This window comes from Tupaia chinensis, unplaced genomic scaffold, assembly GCF_000334495.1.
Source record: "Tupaia chinensis unplaced genomic scaffold, TupChi_1.0 Scaffold000180_1, whole genome shotgun sequence".
Lineage (NCBI taxonomy): Eukaryota > Metazoa > Chordata > Mammalia > Scandentia > Tupaiidae > Tupaia > Tupaia belangeri.
The window spans coordinates 708,092-718,239 of NW_006159655.1; the positions used below are offsets into that span (position 1 = coordinate 708,092).

The window sequence follows — 10,148 nt, forward strand, 5'->3', positions numbered from 1 at the left end:
AGCTGGTAGCAGCCCTTGCTTTTTCTATATAACCCCGTAGGCTTGCACAACCGTAAATGTACACTTAGAGTCTATATATTTTACGAGCTCATTTCCCCTGGGGATAGAGTCAGCTCTCAGGTCAGCGATCATTTCAACCTACTGTGCTGAAGTCCCAACAGTTAACGGCTGTATCTCGGACATTCCTTAAATTGTAAAAATTATTCTTTGATCTTGCTGGAAACATCCACAAGTTATTTGGACATTTGTCAAGACCTGCCGAACTTGTCAACTGTTAATTACCTAGTCAGTAGCTCCAGGATCTGGAAGAAAACCCAATTTGTTTCCCCACTATCAATTGTACCTGGGGCTTCTTATCATTCACCAGTTCTCAAGACACTGAGACAAAGACTGCACCAGGGTCCAACTCAGATGAGCATAATATTCAAACATGTTTGCTGAAGTTTTTCACTAGTAGAGTTTTCTAAATAATAGCTCTTATTGTCAGGCATGCTAGCATGAGAAAACACTTCCTCTACATCCTTCCCAGCTCAGTTTAGTCAGGACTGACATAAATGACTATCCTGACCCTGAAATCTTCCATGTTTTCTCCTCCTTGAACAATATCTACTTTATAAGCATAATTGATCATTTATCTTATGGTCATGCTTCAATTGTCCCTTGGTGGCATTATGGACCTGTCCCAGTTGTTGGTCTGGTTGTCCCACACCGGAGAGGAAGGTCCCAAGACTGAATAAGTGTCAAAACCCTCCTTTGGCCACATTTGAGCAACAAGGGAAGCTTGGAGGGAATATCTAGCATGCTAAGTTTACCTAAAGTCCACAGATCTTACACTTGACAGAAATCTGTGTTCAAGCGTACTTGTTCGCATCTTTTCAACAATAATCAATTTTGAAACTATGGATAACAAAAGCTTAAAATATCCATAATTAATATAGCCAATTTGATAGTAATCCATTTTAGAAATGATGCAACTGACAAAAATTCAGTCATTTCTATTGTCCACAGCATTAAAGTTAACAAACAGAATTTGATCAACGGTATTACATCAGTGCTGTCAGAACTTTAAGAATCTTGCATGATCTTTAGAACATATATAGCAATAAAATAAATGTACTTCATCAATTGACAGTACTTCTCATGTAGATTGATAGAACAGATAAATCTAGGTGAAAATAATTAACTTAGGATTTGATCTCAGGGAAGCCTATCAAACACATCAGAAAACTTACACTTGATCAAAACAGGATCATGGGTCACTGAGAAACAAGAACCATTTAGTTAACCAAAATGACAATCAAAATATTTTAGTATCAAATACAGAAAATTATCCAATTCACTAAGTATAAACACTGTTTCTTAGGTAAGTTATCACGATGTAAGGAAGAACTTCTTGAAGTATGATTGCTTTTACCAAGAGCAGAGCAATACTTTAAGAAAAGAATTATTTTAATACAGGGGAGAAATCAAATATAAATAATCCTCCCATTTTACATTAAGTACAAAACCTTACCAAATAGAAATAAATCTTTTATTTCTAGGGGTTTTTTATTCTCACTATTTTCTTCCTAGCTTGTTTCCCTTTTTATAAGTTTATTTTTGGAAACAACTTTAAATAAATTCTGATTTAGCCAAAATTCATAAATTAACCAACATTTTAGCAACCTTAATTCCCAGAAGCAAGAAATTTTGGATTGTCACACCAACAGCTTATGCATATGTTTCTTATATATACTTTTCCTCTTTTTCAAGTTTTTACCACAGGGTGCCAAAAGAGTCAAAGGGAAAATGAGAAATCACCTCCTGGGGGGATGGCCACACTGTGATCCTTTCTCCTCAGTCTCCTTTTGAGATTTTGGGCACACACGCACATGTGCCTGGCATGATTCTCAAGCCACCGGGTCTGGGACTTAAACTGAGGTCGGCTATGTGGGAATCCAGCACCTTAAGCACTACCATGCCACCTATTGGCCCCTATCTATCTATCTATCTATCTATCTGTCTATTTATTTATTATTTTTTTCTAAGGTTTCTGCCATAGGGTGTGTGCTCTCACCTCAAAGAGACAGAGAAACAGTGCGAGTGAAAGAAATCACTCCCAGGGAGATGACACTGTAATTCCTTCTCCATTCTCTTCCTGGGATTCTGGGTACACACACACACACGTACCTGGAGTGACTTTTAAGCCATGGGACTCAAACTATGGTTGGCCATGTGGGAGTCCAGTGCCTCCCTCTTACAATGTTTTAAGCCATTTGTTTTCTTGACAGATTTTTCAGTGTAAAACAAACCAACCTTATTAACTGTCCCATGATATTTTGTCTCTAGAAGATTTAATAAAGCCAGAAGTGGAAAACTTTATATTCCATATTAATCAAAGTATCTTAATTCTAAGATAACTCAGACATTTTATGAATACTCATAACTCCAAAGTCTCAAACTACCTGAAAAGTTCCTGGAGTGTTTTTTCATTACACTTGGGACACTCCTTCTTCCAGTGCCCTATTTCCCCGCAAGAAACATACTGCGCCTACCACACCTTTCTCTTCCCTTGCATCCCTTTTCCTCCATTGTTAAAGTCCCTACAGAGGCAGCAAACAAAATGGTTTCTTGTTTTAATCCTTGACTTCCCTATTATTATACACCTTATAGGAAATGTCTACCAACTGTAAAGCATCCACCTGTTGCTCCTTCCACTTCGCAATTTCTTTCTAATACCTAGGGCACTCTGACTAATAAAAGTCATATTGACCATTCTCATTTCCTAGAGCTTGGGGGTCAATGTCTGTGAACTTCTTGTAAGTTGGTAAATTATTTCCATAAATTCAGATAGAGTCTCTGAAGGCTTCTGTTGTAATTCCTGTATTTTATTGAGGCTCTCAGGTTTGCGGACCCCTGATTTTATTTCTCCTAAGATATACCTCTGTAATGTTCTGGTCTAACCATTCCTTGTCCATTTGCATCATTGGGGTCCCAATCTGTGGGTGCAAGAATGGCACCTTCTGGGTTAGTGTATCACCTGGGTGTTTAGTATGAATCTGTTATTTTTGTTTTTTAATTTACTATGGAGTATATGCATTCACCAGAGAGATACAGAGCGGAGGAGAGAGAGAGAGAGAGAAAGCATCTCCCCAGGGATTTGGCCATGCCACAATCTCTTCACCTCCACTGTCTTCTCAGGATTTTGGACACTCCCAGTGTGTTTCTCAAGCTATCAGGCCAGGACTCAGAACACACAGCCAGTCATGTGGGATCCAGCCACCTTAACCACCATGCCACCAAATTGGCCCATCCTCTGCTTCTTTTTTTTGCCTTACCTAGCACTAGCCACCTTTCATCATCTGTCAGTAAGATATTCATAAGAGACTGAATATCTCCCCAAGTAAGGTGATGAGTAGCAAAAGTCCTCTGAGGGAGAATTATTCCAGTCGAGTAAATTTGAAGTAAATAAAGGGCTATAGGCCCAGTTGTGTCTAATCAGAGTTCCCTTTTGTTTCATCCCCACCAGATATTGATGAGGGGACACTGCCCTGCTTTAAGCGCAGATCTTTCCCAAACAAAAGTAGTTTCCGGCCTCTGAGGAGACAAAGGCTCTATAACCTCCCCATAAGGAGACAGGAATTCAGCCCCTCCCTTGGCTTCCATCAGCACAGGAGCACATCATTTAAACAGTCTATTAGCAGTTGAGTTTCAATCCCTGTCTCTGCTTGATCATCAGAGTAAACTTTAGAACTTGTGCGGACCATTTATAGCACTCACACAAACCATGAATTACATCACCAACTACAGAAGGCCACAGATTACAAAAGTGTACTTCAAATTCAAATAAGTCTAGTTTCCCTCAAGACAAACCAAAATTTATGCTGCCCAACAAACAGTTGCACAAATCGTGATGATTTACCAACAAAGAAAGGCTCACTAACTACAAAAGTACACCCCAAAGATGGGACCGGCAGTTGGCATAATGGCTATGTTGCTGGACTCCCATGCAGTAGACCACGGTTAGCGTCCCCGACCTGGTGGCTTAAAACTCACGCTGGGCACATGTGCGTGTGTGCCCAAGATCCCGAGAGGAGAATGGAGGAGAAGGGATTGCAGCGTGACCATCCCCCCTGGGGGGTGATTTCTCGCTTTCTGTCTCTCTGTCTCTCTCTGCCTGGAGAGCACACGTGCCCTATAGCAAAAACCTCTCAAAAAGATAAAAAAAAAATACACCCCAAAGTCAAGTGACCCTGGTTTCCTTTCCCAGGGCATTCGAATGGTTCCTTCTACAGAACCCAAACAGGAAAGGTCTTTGACTCACCAGCTTATGAATGGTTTCACTTACTCAGATCTACCGTGTCTGCTCCTAACTTCCATTCTTACTCCAGCTAGATCCAGGGGTAGAACATGGCAGCAAGCACCTGGAACTTTCCCGCAACTAAACTAGTTTCGGCATCCACAGAGCATTTCCGATGGTAATTTTCTCCGATGATCGTGCTCACAGTACCAACTGTTACCAGCCAACCAAGTCTGACTGCTGCTTCTCATGGTCAATGAAAGAGAAGCAGAGGCTGGAGAAGAAGGGAGTTTATTTCTGGAACCAATTACAGGGAGACAGCAAGCACCACCAAACAGACTCAAAAAGCACAACATGTTCTTGGTTTTTGTAGGTACAAGACACAACCAAGTGCAAATCATTCCCCATTACAATCAGTCAAATGCTTTCCCCCCCTGAGTAATTATCCTGATTCCTTCAAATACCCTTTCCTGATTTTTTTTTTTTTTTTTTTTTTTTTTTGAGAGATTTTCATTGTAGGGCGTGTGCGCTCGCCAGACAGACAGAGAGAGACATAGAGACAGAGAGCGAGAAATCACCCCCCAGGAGGGATGGTCACGCTGCAATCCCTTCTCCTCCATTCTACTCTCGGGATCTTGGGCACGCACGCACACGCGCCCGGCGTGAGTTTTAAGCCACCGGGTCCGGGACACGAACCGCGGTCGACTATGTGGGAGTCCAGCGACATAGCCATTACGCTAACTGCTGGTTCCCCCCTTTCCTGATTTCTGATCTCTTCATTCCTCAAACAGCTCTCCCTATAATCTAGCATTTGTTAGACTGCTCTTGTTAGGGCCTTTCTTCATTTCAGAATGACTGTAAGCCTCCTAAACCTAAAACTGGCCTGTTTAAGGAAGAGAACAACAATAGATGGAAGGAACTGATGTAGTGGGTCAACTGATAAAAACAGATTGCAGGCCAAACAGTGGTGTGGTGTTGAATATAGCCTTATCCCACATACTAACTGCTTGTTTCATAGTCCCAAACCTGACAGCTGGAAAACATGTCAGGCATTTTACGCCCAAATATAACAAAAAGAGGGCAAATTGGAGAAGAGATTGCTGCATGACCTTGCTGCATGGGTGGTGCTTTCTCACTTTTCATTTCTTTTTCTCTATCCAGTGAGTGTACATGCCCTCTGGCAAATTTTTAAAAATGAAGAAGATTGCATGTATGCAAAGAAATATAAGTACTTTAAACAAGTAATTAATATGCCACATGGCATACTTATTACTCCTGACTAAAACTCTCTCCTAGGGTTTTCAAGTTACCTTAAAACATGATCGTTGAAAGGTGTTTTAACTCCTAACCCATGAAGAGATTCTCTTGTTATTTCTATAAGAATAGTTATTAGCTACTGGGTGTCTATAGGTTGTCATCAGAAGTGAGTAATAACTGGGAACCAGCAGTTAGCATAATGGCTATGTCGCTAGACTCCCACGCTAGACCGCGGTTCGCATCCCAGACTCGGTGGCTTAAAACTCACGCCGGGCACGTGTGCGTGCGTGCCCAAGATCCCGAGAGGAGAATGGAGGAGAATGGAGGAGAAGGGATTGCGGCATGACCATCCCCCCTGGGGGGTGATTTCTCACTTTCTGTCTCTATGTCTCTCTCTGTCTGGCGAGCGCACGCGCCCTATAGCAAAAAACCTCTCCAAAAAAAAAAAAAAAAAGAAGTGAGTAATAACATTACTAATCAGAAAGGCCAGACTGGCCTTGCATCTATTCCAGTCTTCTGTTTTCTTAGAGTGGGACTTGCTGTGCTGCTTTGTAGAGGATTGATGACTTAGTGTTTCCGCTTCTGGGCTTAAGGAAGAGCTTTCTGGTAAAGTTCTTAGAGATGTATAATGCCCTGCAATTAGCTCATTTGACCGTCTGTGCTTTTTATCTGTGATTTATCCATAAGGACCACTGCTCTATGCTTTACAACACAAGCCAACAGGATATCAATTATTTTTGTCTGTTTACTGAGAATCAATGGTTTTATAGGAAAAGAGAAGGTATTTCATCACTCGGACAGACACTTTTCTCAACAGCTGTAAAAATAGACTTTCATATCCTGCCCAGTGAACCCAATGTATTTCTATTTAACTGAAGTACAAGTTCGAACCAACTTGAATTGCAAGGTTATCTATTCTGAAGAACTGGAAATGTCCAAGATATTCTGAATTATTTTCTACAAGAGAACTGAATGAAACAAACACATAGTATATTAACATCTCTGATGGAAAAAAATGGTGCTCTGCTCACTGTTTTTCCATTACCTCTTCTCTGTTCTTTTCATCTACAAATTCATTGCAGCCTTTTTTGTGTCAGATTTGGTTTTCAGACTTAAACTTAGTAGTTATACTTCTACTAGAGTCCAAAAGGCTCTCAGTGTATGTTTCACTTATTTTGTATCATCCCCCAAAAAAAAAAATCCATCTACTCATTTTTCAGGAGAGGTCCATTACAATGCTAAGATCTTTTATATTTTCAGTGTTTCAGTATGAAGACTCTATTCATTCCCAGTTAGCTAACTGACTGCCTTTTGTCACCTACCAAGTTTCCTATGCCTCATCTATTTGATTTAGAACAAAGTATTCGACTACTCATGCATGAAAATATGAGCGTTTGTCATTTCTGACTGACCTTCAGCTTTATCCCAATGTTAACTTTCAGCAATAGGAATAAGGTAGTTGGAGGGTACATACTTCTTATAACTGAGCGGGGAATCTGTGATATGTTCTCATAAGGCAACGTGTCTATAAAGCACACAACTGTTTGCAAGTGCCAAATCTCAGAATACTTGTCCTTTTTAAGAGAATCTCATTACTAGTGGAAAATGTACTTATCTGCTACAAAGGTATTTAAAATATGTTCTCCGTTTTGTACCCTGGTTCCCAAGTTATGGTCCAAAAACAGAAACAGTTATTTTCTTTACCTGTTCCTAAGACATCAAGTGGCCTGATGATTTACTTTCTGCTAAAACGTTAACCAACATAGCCAATCTCACTGGAACAAACTATATGAAATTTTAAAATTTTCAAACCGCCTATGCTAGTAGGCCTGTGCATGAAGTAGGCATTGAACCCAGTTATTCTGCTTATTTGCTCCTTCTCATGACTATCCCCTCCTGCATGTTCTTTACACATTTACTAAATCAGAATAGCAGAACATAGTGCCTAATTGGTTTTTTTTTTGGGGGGGGGGGGGGGTTGTGGGGTTTTGTTTTTTGGGGGGTTTTTTTGGCCATTTTTTTTTCCTTACCTAATATACAAGCTTTGTGAAGACATGGTTACATGCCTTTAAATTCTTTTTTGATATTCCAGGCATTAGCCAAAAAAATCCCCCACAAGAGCTGCACTTGTCTTCATTACAGAATCATTCGCCCCCTACTGGCTGTGCTCTGGAAGGTCTGCTCCTGTGGATAAGTTAAAGCATACTTGTCTCGGGGAGAAATCTTTTGGTTGCAAGTGAAAAGAAAAAATAAAAATCTCAAACTGGCTTAAACAAAAAAGGATTTACTATTCATTTAAACGAAAATTTTACACTGTGTCATGACTTCAGGTATGACTTTATTCAGAACTCAGATAAGTCGCCTCTTTTTCTTTGCTTCCTTGGAGTCGACTCCTTTCTTAGGCTCCTGGGAGTGATCCCTGCAAGTTCCACCACACACAGTCCAGTGCCAGGTAGAGTCCAGCAAAGTTAAAACAAAAGTATTTGACTGAGTGTCCTTGGATAAAATTGACCACGTTGGTGAGACCGATGGACTAGCCTGGATACGTCGCTAGCAATAGCACCCAGAGGAAGAGACCAGCTTGGCAGTACTGATGGATAAGTTTGGATGAAGTCCTTAGCAATGGCACCCAGAGAAGAGACAGCCCAAACAAAGCTTGCAGGTTAAGAAGAAAGGTATTACAGGCTCCAGGGAAAACTAAAAAGGGAAAAAATGAACATGGAGGGACAAAACCAATCCATGGCCATTTGGAGTATTGCATTCACTTTTGACTTTTAGGTGATTTGTTACTATTTTCCCTCATAGTGATTTGGCAAAAATAGTAGTTGTCCTCTGTGGTTTCTGTGGTAGGATGTGCCCTAATGACGAACACATTTTACAGAACTGTCAACAAAAACCTGTGTTTGTTCTTCCAGAAGCAGTGTCCAAATCTGTATTAATTTAAAAATTACTGACACACTGGGACCAACAGATGGTGTAATGATTATATCACTGGATTCCCACATAGTTGACTGCAGTTGAGTCCTGGACCCAGTGGCTTAAACTCATGCTGGGCATGTGTGTGTGCATGCCCAAGATCTCAATAGGAAAATGGAGGAGAAGAGAATGCGGTGTGGCCATCCCCCTGGGGGGTGATTTCTTGCTTTCTGTCTCTCTCTCTCTCTCTCTCTCTCTCTCTCTCTCTCTCTGTGTGTGTGTGTGTGTGTGTGTGTGTGTGGTGTGTGTGTGTCTGTCTGTCTTTCTGGCGAGCATACATGCCCTATAGCAAACACCTCTCTTAAAAAAAAAAAATTACTGACATACTAATAGTGTATCTAGACTCACACCATCATATAATGCATTCTTCTCAATCTCTCAATGTAACAAAATCGTGTGATTTTTTTATGGCCCCCAGTTTGATTTACTTATCAAAGTTATAATAAAATACTTTTAAATGTATACAAACTTTCAGAACAAATAAAGCTTTTAAAGTAAAAATAGCAAATGTAATTTTTAATGACAAGATAAAACAAAGTTATGTCTAATGATTTCTGTTCTGTGTTAAAGGCACCTTATTGAACGATACATCATGAAATCAATAGCTGTACACCTAGGAAATGTACCAGTGGAGCTCTCTTCCACTGGTGTGTATATTTCAATCTGTCTCATGTGTGTATCGCTTTCATTTTGGTGATTGGCTAGAGGAGCAATCTGTATCATGAATGTATGAGTTGGCTTCTTAGGATTGTGAGTTAAGGGAACTTGAATCCAGCCAAGTGCTTCCACCAATTCAAGTTGCCAAATTTCCTGAAGGTTGTGGAAGTTATTCCCTACTGCGAGATCTTCCTCAGAGTACAGCTTTCATCAGATTTGTAGTCTGCATAAATTCACAACGTCATCACTGTTCTTTTTCTCATGAATTGGATGTTCATTAAATGGAGCTGGGGAGCCATCTGATTGCCAGTAAGTTTAGATCGTCATCATGTAATCAGTCCACTCCAAATCCTGGTTTGCAAGATGCGAGGAACCAAACAGCTTGGGACCTAATTTCCCAGACTGTTCCAGTCCTTTCCAACAGCTTTGGGTCAGCACCAGGAGGTGTCTTGTTTGGCGTGGTCATTTTAAAAATATTCTGGCTCACCGCAACTAGGTTCTCACCACCTCCAGCAGCTTGGCACCACTCCCCGTGATTTTTTAAATTATATATTTTTGACAGTATGAACAACAGCAATGTTATAGATCAATACCTTCTATTAATTTATAAAGAATATTTTTATATTGTCCCCAATTCTTAGTTGGGACTCTTAAATACTTCCTTGCGTTAACAGTCCCTTATTCATAATTTTAGTTATTTTTACCCTTTTTCACATGGTACCGAAAGTTCCTGTAGCAAAGGGGAGCATGTTACAGGTCTGCTGTTAATGTCTTCCCTGTTCCTTGACACCTTTCTGAAGAGGCCCATTCCTTTTAGCGCTTTCAAGCCAGGTAACATGTCGACTATGTCACTGCCTTTTTTCTCCCTTGTAAACACTTGAGAAATATGGCAAATGTCATTTTACCATTTTCCCTCCCTCTTGCTCTCTTTTAAATATTTTGATAGTAGAAAAAAATTCCTAGTAATATATTTAGATTT

The 10,148-nt window shown here is 40.3% G+C and overlaps 1 pseudogene; it reads right to left on the bottom strand.

The window, feature by feature from the left end:
* Positions 1–9,267: 9,267 nt before the first annotated feature.
* On the bottom strand, positions 9,268–9,635 carry LOC102502205 (anaphase-promoting complex subunit 10-like; annotated as a pseudogene).
* Between the last annotated feature and the right edge of the window lie 513 nt (positions 9,636–10,148).